The 17,229-nt window shown below is 39.5% G+C and overlaps 1 long non-coding RNA gene across 2 annotated transcripts in view; it reads right to left on the minus strand.

Moving 5' to 3' along the window:
- Nucleotides 1-11: 11 nt before the first annotated feature.
- Nucleotides 12-17,229, minus strand: part of LOC118598879 — a 52,446-nt gene continuing 35,228 nt past the window's right edge. The window contains exons 3-4 of one of the 2 annotated variants that reach the window (XR_004948093.1): nucleotides 2,220-2,367; nucleotides 12-2,132 (exon numbers count right to left, since the gene is read on the minus strand). This is a non-coding gene — a long non-coding RNA (uncharacterized LOC118598879). Of the gene's footprint in view, nucleotides 2,368-17,229 lie in introns of both variants that reach the window. The other variant, XR_004948092.1, reaches the window with a different exon arrangement.

The following is a 17,229-nucleotide window of genomic DNA, read 5'->3' on the forward strand; positions in this document are numbered from 1 at the left end:
AAGGTAAACATGACTTGATCATGTTTTAGACACATGTTTAATACTTGTAAATTGAACAACCCCACTTTTCCCCTTTTTTCAGTGTACCTGCCAGCATCTCATGATCTTGATGTCTGTTAACCCCTTTCTCTACTGGCTTCGACATTTTTTCCTCTTCCTTGTCTTTATCTTTCTGCCTGTCTCTTCCTAATTCCTGGGATGATTTTTTGCTTTCACTTATGCTTTTTGACTCTCTTAGGGGCTTCCCTTGGCGCCTAAAAGAGACTGACGGGCCAAAAGGACTCATCTGTGATGCAGACGCAGAAGACAAGGGGCATAGATTCCATCTGTCTCCCTCTCAGTAACACGCTTAAATCCCAGATTCTCAGTTTTCCCGGGAACATGGTCGTCTGTGGAGATATTTAGCTGTCACAACCACACAGATAGAACAAAGCTCAATGTTTCTGAGGCTGACACTGGTCTCACTTTAGTTTAGCTGCAGACAGGCAGCGGCTGGCTGTGACTGTGTGGAGGAGTCCGTGTGTTTCCCATCCGCAGAGATTAAAGAACAATCATGGATTAAACAGCTTTGATTCTACTATCTGTCCATCTAATTGCATGTCTTTATTCTGCTCACTTTATTTAAGTGTGGTAAAGACAGTTAAAGCTAAACCAACAACCAGCACAAAGTGAGATTATGGCTTTTGATTGCTGACATATTATCTGAAAAAGTCCCACACTGGTCAGCTTTTCATCTATTTTCAATGCATTCCTTGTGGTCTTTTAATTATGAATATACCACTTTTTAGGCAAACAAAAAAAAAAACTGTCGTTTTCTAGGACAGTCTTTGCACAGCAGCAGTAGTTCATTAGAAATTCATCCCTGAGATGTGGGCGGGACTGTTGACACTGGGTAACGCCGCCCCCTTTCCTCCCCCCATTGCCGAGAGTTCAGAGCAAAGAGCTTGTGGATCTTCTTCAAAAGGCTTCTTTCATAGAAAGTGTGTAGTTTCTTTTTAGAGAGCTCCTTGCTGGATGTTGAGGTGAATTACTAATGGCCAGTAAATTGAGTTGAGATGGAGCAGTCTGTGGTGCCATCTATTCAAACCCAATGGTCAGGAAACAAGGTTGAGTCTTGTTTTTCATCAACATTTTTGAGGGGGACCTGGATGCAGACGAGATGGTGCTCAGAAATTCCACAAGTATCCAGAATGGAAGCACATTTTATTAAACTTTTAAATTTGAATAAACAACTTAGTGTGTTTGATTGGCTTAAAATTGGACAAAAAAAGGTTACTATTGATTTGTAAAACTATTTAGCTTTTTACACTGGAGCGAAATCTTCTGATTTAGAAAAAAAAAGCAAAGTAGAAATCTCAGTTTCCTGCAAAGCGACACACACACGCACACATGAAGGGTGCTCTGAGACAGAGCCAGACTTCCAGAATGAAAAACACACACAGAAACCCGGCCAGGTAGACATGGAGGGAGCAGGTTTACCCAGGCATCAGTGGGTTGTGCCGTGTGATGATCGGTGGCTTCCCTCCTGAGACCTGCATGTGTGTGTGGGTCTGTGTGGGAGTGCTCCTGCCAGCATGCATGCTTTCTCCCTGCACCACACCAAAGGACAGAACCTCCTATTTCTGAAGAATGAAGGCAGGAGGAAAACTTCCAGTGGCCTAACGCCTGCTTTCCACTTCACTAATAAGCTGTAGTGTTTCACCATGGAACGAGGGTGATGACACTGAAAGGGCGTCAAACTCATCAGGAGCTAAACGTGTGTTACTTCAACTGTTCCACCTTTCCTGTTTGCAGACACCACTCTGTCAGCCCACAAACTGCCTAATCTGAGGGAATGAGCGCAGATGGAAACCCAAACACGCTGCGTTACATTTTTAATGTTGCATGCAGCCGCTTGATTATTCATGCCTTAACTCCTATATGGATCAACTCGGGTTAAAAAAAAAAAAAAAACTGAGTGAGTTTCATCTACCAGATGGTTTTAAACAAAAAAGAGCTTTGTCAGAAGCAAAACTGAGGAGGAAAGAAATGAAAAGATATGCAGACTGTACGCTGAAAGCGCACTTTAATTTAAACTGTTGACCTCCATGAAGAGAGAAAAACCATGGCAACCATCTTTGTCATGTTTCTACCTAAAAATACGTTTTTAAAATTTTCTTATGAATAGTCATTCTTGGCACATCACATGATCACTTCAAATGTCAAATGTGTGGACTCACCTTGGGAAGAGTTGGTTTTGTATTGGTGTCATTAAAACTATAGTTTTCCAAGATGTAGTGCTTGCCATATGGCCAGTATGGCATCATGAAGCTGCTACCTTTAATAGGTGGAACAAACAGGAACTCAATCCTTCAGGGGGTTCTGAAACTAAAGAAAAAAAAATACACCTATCAATTAAAATAGGCCTTTTGATAGTAAATTACAATCCAGTCTTTGTTTTTATTCTGTGACACTGGACTTAGTTTGTTATTAAGGTTTGACCTTTAAGAGTTTAAATACAAGGAAGAAAAATGTGAAATGTTAATGTCTGTAAGAAAAAAAGTATAAAGTGGGGTTATATGGCCTTAAAACATCTAGTATAACCAATAATAATAATAAACTTTATTTATAAAGCACTTAAATTGTCCTTAAAATCCTGAAGTAATATAAAGTGACAGAGACAAACACGTAGAAAGGAATAAATAAAATAGATTGAACGTGTACCAAGAAATGCTTACAAAGTTACACAATTTAAAAAAAACACATCAAATACGTTTCATAAAAAGAATAAAATAAAATGTGTTGAGATAAAAGAAAGAAAAGGAACATTTTTACTGTGTATTAAAAGCAAAGTAAAAAAGTGGGTTCTTAGAGAGAAATTAAAAACAGGTGATGAATGACAGACTTTCTAACATGAATTGGGAGTTTTTTCGGAGTTTTGGAGCTGCTGCAGCAAAAAAAAAAGGGGGGGGAATGAAAAAAAGATGATTACTTTGCAGATTTCATCTACTGTGGGTTATTTTGCCCGCAATAAACAAAAGAACACTTAAGAACAAAACAAGTTTTGCAGACACCGTGAAAGCTTGTTTTTTTTTTTTTTTTTAACATAAATGTAATCTTTTTATAGGGGTGTAAGAAAATATCGATTCAGTGAAATATCGCGATACTTTTTCCCGAAATAAAAAGGATGAACTTGCTTGAGCAATTTGAGTCTGAACTTTGTTTTTGATGTAAATACTATTGTTGTGCATATGAGTATTTAGTCCTTTTTTTAGTGCTAAACATATTTTCTTATGTCCTGAGAATGTGCGTGATTGCACATGCATGCAGGGAACATTGCCCCGGGCTACTGGGCGGCTGCGGGCCAGTGACACTTCATATAGACAGTCACCGTCCAGGGACATTTACACACCATCCAGTAAGGGTTTCTACCAGCCAACAATCCGGCTGTGGCATTTCACCCGATTTTGTTAAGGCGTCATCACCACCTGACTGACTGCTGCCGTCTGCATTCATAACCACACCAATGATTTTCAAAAGATTCAGGCTACAGCAGCTAATATTGAAGATTCTGCCATTGCCTCCCCGTCATACAGTGGCAGTTGTATCTGAGACTCTACTAATCGCGGCCGTTCCGCTGCCAAATCACAGCTTACCGCGGACGCAAAATGGCCACTCTACTGCCTAATCTCCAATAAGAACGGCTCGTCGTTGCCTGTAGTGCGGCGACTCCTCACCTGTAAAACCGGAAACCACGGGTGGATTCTTCCACGTGCTCTCTGGATTTCAAGACAACAACTTCACTCAACATTAATAGGTTTTGTATTTAGTTTGCATTTATTTGAATTTATTGCACTTAATGAAGAAGGCTCACCAAAGAAGAATACTCCCAGGAAGACCAGATCCAAAGCCTCCTTCTTTGTCTTCTCCTCTGGGGAAGGGCATGATGAAGCTGTACAAGACGATTTTGTTGGTCTTGTAGCATAAAAATGAGAACATCCCTGCGCTGGGGTTAATGTGTAACCCATGAAATCTAGACTCCAACTGACGAGAGATCGGCAAAATTGGCTTTTTATAGAGATCCGAGGCACGCGCTACAGCAGTGAAGCAGGGGTGGTTAGAAAGTAAAACATCAGTGGGACGAACGTGGAATGAACGCAACAAAATCAATTTGTCTGCGCTCAGCTGCTAAACATACGCTGTAAGCAGTGGCACAAACGCATACTGGTCAGGGAAACGGCTATATATAGCTGTGCATTTCGGCGTCCATGCGTGTGTCACCGTTCGCTCCACGGCCTGATCACGCACTGAAATTGCTGTTGCACTGCCATTACACGGCTGTACCACTGGTACCACACACAGTCACCCGCGGTCTAAATGATTGTGCAGTTCAAAAATTTTGTTATGGCAGCCAAAGTTTGTACCACGTGTATGTGCGTCTATTCTGCAGCCATATTTCGGCCGTTGCACTACCAGTCCACTGCTAACAGGGTCTGTACCATGGGGAGGAAATTTTTTCCGTGCTCCAGCAGTGATATGGCCGTGAAAGTCAGTGGGACCGGCTCTTTAGACTACGTCTAGTTTTTTGTTGATCAGGTCAATTGTCTCACTGTGAGCAATAATTATGCATTTCCTCCATAATTCTAGACTCAAGATGGCCCTCTTAGTGAGGATCAGAGGTCAGGCCTGCAAAAAAGTTTTTTTTCTGATGTGACAAGCACTTGTACCAATTTTGATACCTGTTAAATGAAGGCAAACACTCACTCAGCTCCGTTGGCCTTGTACTTACACAGTTGCCATGACAACATAAACCTGGCAGCTACGTGTATGATTCTTTGTTTTGAGTTTTAAAGCATGATAAGCACCGGAAAGGTGTTTGAGTGGTGGGGGAAATTTATAATAATCCCAGCAATTACAGAACGGCCTTTTGCCCACCTTCTAGGTGTTTGAGCAGCTTCTGTTTGGCCTTCAGAGGTGTTTCGCCTATCTAAAAACCAAACTATCGTGGAACACCTGCTCCTGACCCGTTTGTTAACCCGCTTCCTGGTACTGATGCATCCTTATGCTGTCAAACCCAAATCTAATAGGCTACTTAATACACAGATTTCTTGGCATGGGATGAATTAGCATACGTTCTGCTATTATAGGCATATTTTTTGAGGGAGGGGACTGCCATTAATTGAGTTATTGCCTGTCACTGGATCCAGAAATCTGATAAAATAATCAGATTAGATATGTAAAGCACAGTCTGTAATCCAATTCTCCAAACCAGATTACATCATGTTGACAACATATTGGTGGGTGTGATGGTCGCTGGCTTGGGAAGGCCAAGGTTGTTGCTTCGCCTTTGTGCTGAGTATGCACAGAATCAGCAAGAACACCAGAATGAGTGTCTGAACATGTGCCTCAAGTGAAGCAAAATGTTTACTTTCATCATCGCTTTATGTACAAATTCTGAAATGATGTTGTCAAAAAGTTATGTTGGATCTGATGTTAAAACAAAAGAAGGCAGCCTGGATGAAACTGTGGAAGTTCAGAAAAAGATTAAATTCCGTGTAATCAAAGATTTGAATGAATGACGGCCAAAAATATAGAATCTTGACATTGAGTCTGTAAAATATTGGTGTGAAAAACTGGACCCAAAAGAAGCATACGTTGTAAATTATAAATTTTCATTAAAGATTATTATAAAGGTATAAAAACAAAAGTTCCATGGCTCGTTCTGAGAGGGTCATTTTGGAAGTACGGATTGTTAAAGCAAGGATATTACAAATGAAATTGGCATATCTTGATGGTCTTTTCCTAATTATGTTATGACTCTGTATAGAAATCTAAAAAATGTTTGCATCACAATGTTTGATTCCCACATGTTGTTGGATTATGTAAGGGATAATGCTTGACGAAGTGTGATTTATCAGAAATTAACGCAACAAAATTAACATGGAAGCCTGAACTGTGACGCTTGCTTCCGCAAAGTGCATTAATTTGTGATAATGCACAATTCGAAGGGGATTATCATACTTATAGCATAGTCACTTCAAAAAGAAATAAATATTAAACTGTTTTTAATACTTCAATCTTGTTATTTTTTAAGTTTAGATCACTTATTTTAAAAAAGGCTGACTGTTTGATTCGTAATAGTAACATGACAATGCACCACTGAGCCAGCACCAACCTTGACTAAAGCAGCAAAGGAAAGCGATATATATGCTGATTGTCATGATAGGTAAATAAAGCATCAATTCAAAGAGAAAATTCACCACTTACCACTTGTTTTTGTACAGATGACAAACCAAAAATTTGTTTCATTAGGTTTGGATTAACAGTTTTTAGCACCAAATCAGCAACAACCAACAGCCAATCAGAATCGAGTATTTCCCCAGACTATAGAATAATGTCCACTTTAAGAGTCTGTGAAACCTCTGGTTAAAGCAGTTTCCATCTTTTTTAAAAAAAAAAAAATCTTTTTGTGCTGCATCACTGAAACACAGATATATTTTTTTCATGCAGACCATCTTATGAAAGCTAAACCTGGCTTGCTTAAAACGAGAAAGTCAAAAAAAAGGCCCTCAGGTTTCTAGCCAGAGTTATGTAATACCCCTTATGTTTTTGTGGCTGTGACTTCTCCTGGATGCCCTCCCCCCTCTCTCCTGAGAGAGTCACAGCTGCCATCTACATCTCATTAGGCTCCCATATGAAGTGTGGTTTTTCTAAGTTCTGTATTTGACCTTGTGCACACCCTGTCTCCAGTTGTGTTTGTTCGAGACTGGTTTATTAAAACCTTTGCTATTTCGAGGATATGTGTTGTGCCATTCCTGCTCTGTGGTTTACTCCGTCAGACTCTGTGGACTTTTAGGTCTCACCAGAAGTTGTTGCTCCATCTGCGAACTGCATCTTGAAGTCTCCGAAGTGTAAAGGTAAAAAGATTAGTGTTTCTGTAAAATATTGCTCATAGTAGTGGAGAAAATTGGACTGAAACACCTTCAGATGCACCAACATCAGAGGAGATGGACCAGGACTTCTGTTACAAACACTAATATTCTGGGTAGCTGTAGCTCAAAACTTACATTTCATTTCATATTTTTACTTCTTCTTTTGTTGCTGAGATTCAAAATTCCACTCAGCCTGAAAAACTTGTTGGGTTTTGGCATTTGTGGCACAGTGTGGTGTAAAAACCCTCATCTTGGTCATCTGTTTTAGCTTCTGATGTGAGAAACCGCAGCTTCTTCTGCACACGCTCAGACCAGCAAAAGGGACAGTTACTGCAGATGATGTCAGAAAATACACTTGGCCTGATATAGGGATGTTTTGGGTTTGCTGAAAGAGCACTCAGAAAAAAACAAGCAACAAACTCTGGGAAGTTTGTCATGAATATTGCATTGAATCCATCCACTATCAGAGACAAAGTAAACTCACTCACGAACAGGAATATCTAATGTCTGAAACTGCACCTTGAGTGCATACCTATGTTTTCAGCTTTGATTTAAACGCAACATCTGACCCACATTGTTTCCATTTCTGGGAATAATACTAACATGTTTTTTTGTAATGAATAGAAGAGTCGTTAAAGCTTCACTGTGTGTCCTTATTCAGAAATCAGCAGGAGGGCTCCGACGTCTCTGTTTGATTCTTGGAATCAAAACTGCCCCTCCCTGACCTGTTTGAAGTTCTTTTTTTGTGTTGCTGTTATTAGCCGAGAGGATTTGTGTTTGTGTGCTCAGGACATCAGCTTCAGGTGCTCCTCTGTGCAATAAAATACAGCTCAGACCATACTGTTTATTGCATCAGTGACACACACAGAAAAAAAGGCAGACCTCGTCTCTGCGATGAATCAGTCTCACAATTTTCCACAAACACGCCAGCTTTTCAGCCAGTCTCACTCTTTGGTTTTATATTTAGATCTTAAGTGTGCAGAGAAAAACACGCACAACAGTTTTAAGAAACTGTAAATGAAAAAAGACTTGAGATTTGTAAATGATGTAAAGCATTACAGAAGATTTTCACAGTTAATGAGATTAATTGGCAGAAAGATGAAATGCAAATAGAGCGTCTTTCAAGCTGTATTTGAGAATTATATGTTTATCACCACTCCTAGTACTTAATTTATACAGAAACAAGCTGAGATTCTGCACGCCAGACACAAATTAATAAGTCAGGCAGCAGTATTCAGAAGAAACGGGCTTCAGGAACAAAACAGAGACTTTTGAAAATCCTCCTCAATAGTTTTTCACTTCATTCACAAATTATTTGATTCGATTGAGAGGCAAAGTTAAGCACCTAAAGCTACATTCCTAACGCCCTCAGGAACACGTGACCATTTCCAATGAAAAAGTCTGTGTAAACATGCATTTGGAGTCTCCATGCATAAAATTCTTGCATAGAGGCATTGCTAGGCAAGTTTCAAAATCGTTTTCTGGGCTCTACATACCAAACACGTCCATTGAACTTTCGTTGAAAGTTAAACCAGCTTCAATCTTGACCAATCAGGGACTCTGACTTGGTAGTGATGTATGGATGACGTCCCCTTTAATTCATGAAAGTGCCAACCTTGAGAATTAATCAGTGAAGAGAAAAGAATATTTCTGCCCTGCAGGAATTATAAAACACCCAGTCTTCCATATATCGGAATTGAGCTGCGAAAGAAAAATCCTGGAGAAGGATTTACGAGATTTACACGGCTTCAACATTTTGTACCAAACCTCTTCCAGCTATATATGGCAGACATGCACTAGTAAACAGTAGAAAAAGACAAAAGAAGAAGAAGCCCTTTCCTGCTTGGCCAGTGTGATCGGCAGGAGTTCAAGAATGCACAGTGTGAATGTAGCGTAAGAGCCAGAACTGTGACATGTTTGTTTGTCTAGGCTCTCTGTGTCATGCTTTGCTTTGCAGGTGTGACAGCTCACCTGAACTCTGAACCAAGCTCTCTGAGTTACCCTAGAATTGCAGAGAATGCTAGTAAAGTTCCCATATTCATCTTTGATTCGCCTTCAGACTGAACCTAGCTATGGTAGCCGAGACCCGCCATTGGAGCAAAAAGAGTAACCAGAAAGAAAATAGTATTTCAGCAAAAAAAAAGAAATTATGTTACAGATAAAAGAAATAAAAAGACATAATCTTGCCAATAAAAGAAAAGCTATATATAAAAAGAAAAAAGCTGCTGGAACAAAAACAAACAAAAAAAAACAAAACAAAAAACCTTCAAATAAAAAAGCCACAATGGGAGTGGATTATCCAGGTACTTTTTGCAGATGCACCAGAAGTAGATTTTCCGGGAAAAAATATTAAGATATTAAAATGTAAACAGAAACTTTGAACAGAGCTTGATTTACAATGGTCTGTCTGCGGTGCACCTCCGTTGTATTGTGCTGTCACAAAAATATCATATATGCAAGAGTTCTATTTCCAGTCCATCAACACGCATATTTTGTAGTAAAAGCTGGAGAAACATCATTTCATGGTCAAGTTGCAAAATTCAAATTAATTTGTTTTTATTTCATATTTTTTAAATGTCATTTTTAATTGTCATTTTAATATTGAATTCTAAATTGAAAAATACAATTGAATTATTATTTGAGCATTGCATATTACTTTGAATTATGAGTTTATGTTAAAAACTTCCATACTCTGCCACCATACCAAACTGCCTAGTGTAGAAACACCACTCACTTCCAAATGCTGCCCACTAGGGGGCGGAACTGCCTGACCGAGTATGGAAAAAACTAAAATAAAAATCAGCTTCTCCTGCTTATCTTTTTATTGTCACGTAGTACAAAGTGCCTGTACCTCCTCCCTATGCCACGTTTACCCTGTTCAGCTATTTTAAAAACTTTTTCTTGAGCGTTGCTTCTTTATTTTGGGGCTGTTTTTTGCCGCTCCTAATAGACTGGGCTTACATCATTTATTACCTTTGGATGTCTTCTGCACTTCGGTTCACCCTCAAGTGAACCGAGAGCCTCGCTCTCCAGCAGCTCAGGGTTCAGGCAAACTTTCACACTCACCAAAAACAAAAGACACTCCAAGCTGACAAACACTGAGGCAAAGCTGACCTGCCAGTGTGGGTGTGGCCCATAAACATCGTGGACTTGTCAGCAAAACTGGTGTGGTTCACAGACAGAATTCAATTTCATCAGTCACAAAGAGTACTGTATTTTCCAGAGTACAAATCACAGTTTTTTCATAGTTTAGCCAGAGGTGCGACTAATACTCACAAGTGACATGTTATTTGAATTGTTTTTTTTTTTTTAGACATAAATAGGTTCATATTTTTGTTATTTTCCCAGTAAACACCAGTTGTCTTTTAGTGGCCGTTTCCTCTAACAACCGCTAGAGGGCGCTGTATCTGAGTACAAGTATTTTCTACTGACGGTGGCAGAAGAAGTGTCGTCCAAGACAAACATATAAGAGAATCTGGTTGTTTTGCTCTTAAACTTTGATATTTGTTTATACTTACCATATGATTAGTATTCTTGTTTCTTTATTTTTATTCATTTTTTAGATAAACTGGGCTTAGCGGATTTGTTCTGAAACGTTAGACTTTCCTCCCAAAAGTGCAACTTATACTCCAGAGAGACATATATATGATTTTCTTTTTCGTGATTAAACATTTCTTGCTCTTGCGACTTATACTCCGGTGCGACTTATACTCTGGAAAATACGGCATTAGAAAACTGCCGGATGTCCAAATCCCCAACTGTTGGCACTGAAGTGCACCTGTTGTTAATTCAATGAACATCAATACAGCTGAAATTGATTAACGAGGCCCTCAGCTGCTTAACCAACAAGTAAATTATCAGACGGGTTTAATTTAATTCATGCTAGGCCCAATAAAAAGTGTTCCTTTAATTTTCCCTGCCAGGATTTGTGTCCTCTGTTGCGTGAGTGCACAAGTTCATAAAACTTTGATTTAGGTTATAAACGCTCAGATTAGTCCTATAACCCCTATGCTCTCTTATGAGGTCCAGATGACCCCACCCTTATATTGATGTGTGATCCCTCCCATGACAAAGGTAGACAAAGGTGGACAGGATTTTACGTCTGCCACGGACACCAGTGAAGATAAAAAATCCTTGAAAAAAAAGTTCAGCGTGCTGTTTTATGGGGTTCAGATGACCCCACTTTTAATGTAAACATGCCTAGGATAGCACAAGGAATAAAGCATCTAAAAAGGCAGACAGTCTTCTTTATTCTGTTGCCGCTGAGGTTTTATCATTCATGTTAAAATGATTGTTACTTTTATCAAAACAAATACTCAGATCTAAAGCCAGAACCATCAAAAATGTATGATTCTATTAAGGAAAAGTCTTTCATCTAAAGAAATGAAACATTTTTGCAAAATAGTGACAAAGTTTTAATTTATAGAGTAATTAAGCTCCAGTTGCACTGTGTGAAACTGGATTTTAACAAAATCAGACAGTTTATTTCAACATTGACAGAAGTTTGTTCTAATGATGCAGGCTAAAAACATGATTTGTAAAAGTTAAGCATGTGGAAGCATTTCTCCAAGGGCTAACAAATCTACATGATTATAAAGTAGTAAGCCAGCCTACAAATAAAACAATTAGATATAACTTTTGTTTTTTTTATCAAAATAAAGCAGAAGTCTTATGAAGAAGGAGCTTTTACTCTCACTGCTGTTAAAAATGAACCAAAATATAGATTCCAGTTTGGTGGAAAACTTTAATTTTTGTACATTTGAAAGATAATTACAAATATATACAGTGTATTTAAGTAATGAGCACATCAGCATATGGTTATATGCAACATTCAAAGGTGCTGTTATTTGACTCAAACTGAATACTGAAAGGAAAAGTGAGGCCAAACTTTGGTTTCTACACTTCAGCAGCTCCACTTTTTCATTTTTTGTTTCCATTTTTGGATTTCTGTTGAGTACTGTAAAACCTTCATTTCCATTGCTCCTGTCCAGTCTCGCACCACCAAAATCTACCATCTGGAGAAAAAAGGTTGAGCAGACATATTTGTATGTGTAGTTATTTTTAATCACATATCTAAATTTATGTCAAAAAACAGAAGGTGTTCTTGAAGTAAAGAAAGTTGGCGGCATTTCTCCATCGTCTGGCATTCTGCTGTGAAACTTTTTCAGCCTCCTGGTCCAGATCTGAGAGATGCTGACATTCTGCTAATTCTGTTCAAAAATTCCAATCAAGCAGCAAGGTGTGTAACGAGTTTTAGTTATAGCGGTGCAGCTCCAACAGCGGTCTTCAACCCTCGAGTCTGGAGTTCATGCCGCATCTGCACAGTCATGTGTTCCCCAAACACATCTGTGTCTGTTACTTTTATTTATGTATTGACTTGGATTTGTTTAGTATCTGGTGCTGAAAGCCATAGGAAGTGGATTTATACAATTTGGATGAGATGTTAATATGTTTTGGCTTAAAAATAAAACACAAATTAAAAAAAATATATTCTTACATAAAAAAAAAAAAAAAACAGAACCAGTAAGAAGACGTTAAATGATGTTCAATGGCTGCACGCTTTGTCCAAAAACTGACTTAAAAATTTGCATAGCAGAATATGAGCGCAAGAGTTTTGAAAGCGGAAGCCCGAAATATGCATTCATAGACTTTTAATTGGAAGCGGCCGCTTGAACATGCAATGCAGAGCCCGGTGTAAACGTGGTATTAGACTCATTTCTGCTAATGAGTCTAATACCACGTTTAGATAGTGGTCCCTAACCCATAAGAACCCATGGTGACATCAGTGTAACAGAAAAATATCAGAAATGGGTTCTGTGATCCACTTTTTAAGGAAAAAGGGGTCAGGGTCTTTAAGGGTTAAGAAAAAAAAAGCTGCAGCTCCATTAAGTTTGTCCCTTGTAAGTTAATATGTTGAAATATGGAGGTGTAGATTGGTCTGTTAATGTGAAGTAAAAAATGCTGCAAAATAACAGCTTAGTTCAATCTTAGACCAAGAACTTTGGAGAACCAAAGAAAATGGCTGAGAACAGGTGAGATGAGTTTCCTCAAACCTAGAAAGAAAAAGCCAGATCCAAATCCAATAGATAGAATATGACATCACAGACGCTGGATTTTTCTAAAAGTGTGCAAATAGGAACAAAAAGTCTGGGAGTTGTTGGAGCATGCTCAGTAAAGCTTAAGTCATCTTATGCTTCATTCACATCTGACATTTGTTGTGTATTCAAGAACGTGCTGTATGAGGTTTCATGAAAGCGCATTCAGCCCGTAGTATTAAACAAAGAACCTGTACGGGACAAGGTTTGTTGTCCTTTTACTAGCGCGTTTAGCCACCTACAGTCGGAAGAGACTTGGTGCAAAATGTCTAAGGAGTGTAAATCTCATAAATCTTGTTCCAGGATTTTTCTTTACAGCTCTGTTCCAATGTATATACGACTTAGTGTCAAACTGTGATCATTCATTTCTCTGTGATGATCATGTTTACAATGGTTGGTTCTTCTGTGATTTCAAAAGGACGCATTCCACACATTACTACCAAATCAGAGTCTGTGATTGGTCAAAGATCAGCTGTTTTGAGTTGTAGTAGTCAAAAGTTCGACTGGTTGAACTTCCAGCCCGTGATCAATCTGTACGTAGAGCCTGAGACACACGTAGGGACACACGAACACGAGTTATGAAAGCAAAAGCCCGAAAAAGAGGGTTTACGTACGTTTGCGTAGACTTTTCATTGAAAGTGGTCACTTCAACTTGACCTGCTGTGGTGTGAATTTGGTAAAAAAAAATGGGCAAACCGTAGGGGGCACGCAGATAGGCCCACACAAATTATCAAAGTTGTAGATGCATTGGTAAGCTCACAGAGCAAAAAAGCAAAAATGTCCATGCAGATACATGCTGCCAACGACAGGTTGTAGCTCTTAAAGGGTTAGTAAGAGTGACGTAGGTGAGATGCAGGCCCGTTGTATGTATTTTCATAACTTTTACCACACGCATGACAATAGTACATTCCATTTTCAGGAAGTCCCTTCAGATATGTGCCAAAGGGAGCTGCGAGACACACCTGCTCTCAGCTTAAGATACAGCCAGTGTTCTCTAAGAACCTCCATGGGCCTGGACAACCCAAAAGCCCGCTGTATGGGTGCCTCTTACTAAGGACATTACAGTTACACATTTTGCTCCTGATTCTTAACCAACTTAAGCAACTTAAAAGTCAAAGGTAAAAAGTTGAGGTTCAGACAAAGCGATCCCCCGCCTTTTCCAGTTATTACATGGATTTATGATGAAACTCAGCAAAACTCAAGTCAATATTTTCTATCATTGATGTCAAAATTTTAAAGCTAAAATCCGCCCTCTAATTCAATTTTTCATCTAAGGCCAAACAAACAAATACCTAAATGATTTGTCAGAAAGAAAATCCCTTCTGCTCTTCTTGCTTCAAGGCCATGAGAAAGAAAACCTTCAGAAATTTCATTTTCTGATCAATAGAGCACATCCTTTACAAACGGCTTTACTCTCAATCCTTATAAAACATTTAACATGTATGTGGTCTCCTCATATGTTCTGCCACATAGTTCATGAATATAAGCTTGAATTTGACTGATCAAAACACTAACTAAAGAGAGATTATGTGTCAGATCTGCCCAATCCCAGCTCTTTTTGTATAACCCTTTACTATCTTAAGGGGTCCAGATGACCCCACCCTTATATTGATGTGTGATCCCTCCCATGACAAAGCTGGACAGAATTTTATGTCTGCCATGGACACCAGTAAAGGAAAAAAAAAAAGGCCCAGTGAGCTCGTAGTAGAGTGTCCGTCCTGAGACTGGAAAGTTTTGAGTTTAAATCCAGGCCAAGTTGCACCAGACTCTAAAAATGGGACCCAGTGCCTCCCTACTTAACACTCAGCATTAAAGACTTAGATTAGGGGGCCGAACCACCAAATGGTTCCTGAGCGCGACTGTATCTGCAGCTCACTACTCCCCCAGGTCCAATGCGGAGAAGAAATTTCCTTCACCTAGGTGTGACAACTAATGGGCCTTGAACTTTAACACCTAAGGCCAGGGATAGTTGGTTAAAGTCAAATCAGCTTCATAATAAAACCTCCAATTATTTTCGGTCTAAGACTTTATCACTAAAAACTGTGCAGACGACAGTGGACTTCAGGAAGAATCACCCTTTTACCCACTTGATTCAACAGAAGAGTTACCCCAACAGATTCACAGGTTCCTGGAGCCCACCAGTGGAAGTGGACATCCCACATCCAGAAGAAGGCCAAGCAGACGTTGTACTAAAGAAATTCAACCCACCTCAGGAGCTGCTAAATAACTTCTGTTCTGCTATAATCCAGTCTGTCCTGACCACACCCGTCGCGGTTTTGCTTGAATCCACAATCAGACATGACTGCATAGAACCATCAGGTCTTCAGGGAGGACAGAAGGTTCCAACCTTCCTTCCATCCAGGACCTGTATTGATCCAGAGTTAGGAAGTGGGCTGATTCAATCTCCACAGACCCCTCACACGCCGGACACAACTTGCTTGGACTCCTCCTCTAAGGCTGGCATTTCAGAGCTCTGTAAGCCAAAGCCACTCGCCACAAAGACAGCCTCTTCACCTGAGCCATTGCTCTGAGGAACTCTGAATGACTAGGGTACGAAACCACAAAACAAAATTTAACCGGTTTAAATTAACATTTTTGTATATTTCTACTTTGTTTTTGCATGTTTTGTCATTGTATGTATGTGTAGTGCCAGTGTCACAGGTTGTGTGATTGTGTTTCTCTTATCTCTCAGTCCATTAACTGTCTATATAATTTACACTGGACACACCCACCTCTCACGTGCACACTACTATGTTTGCAGACATTTCAACACACCATAATAGTCGGTTTAGTTTGATTCTAAGGGTGCACACTTAGTCTTAAATAGAAGTGTACAAACCATCCAGTTAGTACATTTCGGACTTGGTCATTATAGTGTCTTTATTTTTCACTGTGAAAAAGAAACTCATTAAGGGCAACCAAAGCCTAAATCAACTTTTTTGGCTATTGAACTCTATAAATGGGGCTTTAAAAGTGCTGTCTGTTGGTCATTGCAATTTTTTTGACAAATTAAAATAAGCTTTTTGAATTCTTGAAAATATCGTCAAAAACAGTCTGTGTGCTGCCCCTACAGGTTGAAATGAGGTATTACAGTTGAATTTTGTGATTGGTCAAACCATTTAAGTCCCATGTCATTTCAGAATTCCCACATCATGATCTGCAGCTCTAGTAATGATAACAGTCCTGTTCTCCAGTCCCACCTCAACAAAGCTGATTCTGATTCCAAAGTGAAAGAACAAAAGGAAAACATTTGAAGCTAAAACTTTATATATTTAGTTACAGAGAACAGGCTGAAATTGTCTTTGTCCATAGAATCCTGAAAACTGTAAGATCAGCCCACACTGCAGGTACAGATTTTGACCTCATCCTCTGATTTGCTAAAATAGATCTTCATTCACACTTCCACCCCCTGTACATGCAGGAACTCAATTTCCCACAGTTCGGAGGGATGACCCCGCTTCTGCTGCGCTAATAGACGGTAATAACCTGAGAACGGGGAGGTGTGTTCAAAGGAATCTATCCCAGTCTCACACATTTCTGATTAACTGTCATCGCCCCCTTCCTTCTCCATCTTTACTTCTTTTTCTTTGACTCTGATTTTGTCCCCTAATCTCTGGAAACTCTCTGAAGCTTCAGTGTGGATTACATCATGGCCAGAATAAAAAACAAACGAAAAAAAAGGTGAAAGGGTTATCTAAAGAACTTAAAAGTATAAAGGGTTAAACATCACCTGAACAAAAGCAAGTGTCTGCAGCACAAAGCGTCTTATGTCGCCGTAGGATCCTGGAATGAGGAGTGTCGGGGTGTCTGCTTCTATTCAGTTACTGCGAGTGCATGTCAAACGTGACTGCGCTGCTTCTGCTTTCATTTGGCTGTACGCATATCAAATATATGAACCGTGTGTGTGTGCTCGCTGTGAGGTGTACAGGAAAAAAAAAAAAAAAACGGTTTTCATTTGGTTACGGGGCTTCCAAAGGGCCGTCCGGAGAAGCCTTAGATTAGATCTGCCGCGTGTCAGAGGAGAATGGGAAATAACACGAGCCGTCAGGAGAGAGGAGGTGAAAAATAACCTGTCATCACTTTGCTCTCTTTCTCATTCTCTTCTTTCTTGCTGTCCTTCTCACCTCTGCTGCTTTTTTTTTCTTCTTTGGTCTCAAACTGGAATATGTCAGACTCACCGGATCAGTGCTGCCTTTTTTCCCTCCAGGATTCTCAGGGAGATC

Source organism: Oryzias melastigma, linkage group LG6, assembly GCF_002922805.2.
Source record: "Oryzias melastigma strain HK-1 linkage group LG6, ASM292280v2, whole genome shotgun sequence".
NCBI classification, from domain to species: domain Eukaryota; kingdom Metazoa; phylum Chordata; class Actinopteri; order Beloniformes; family Adrianichthyidae; genus Oryzias; species Oryzias melastigma.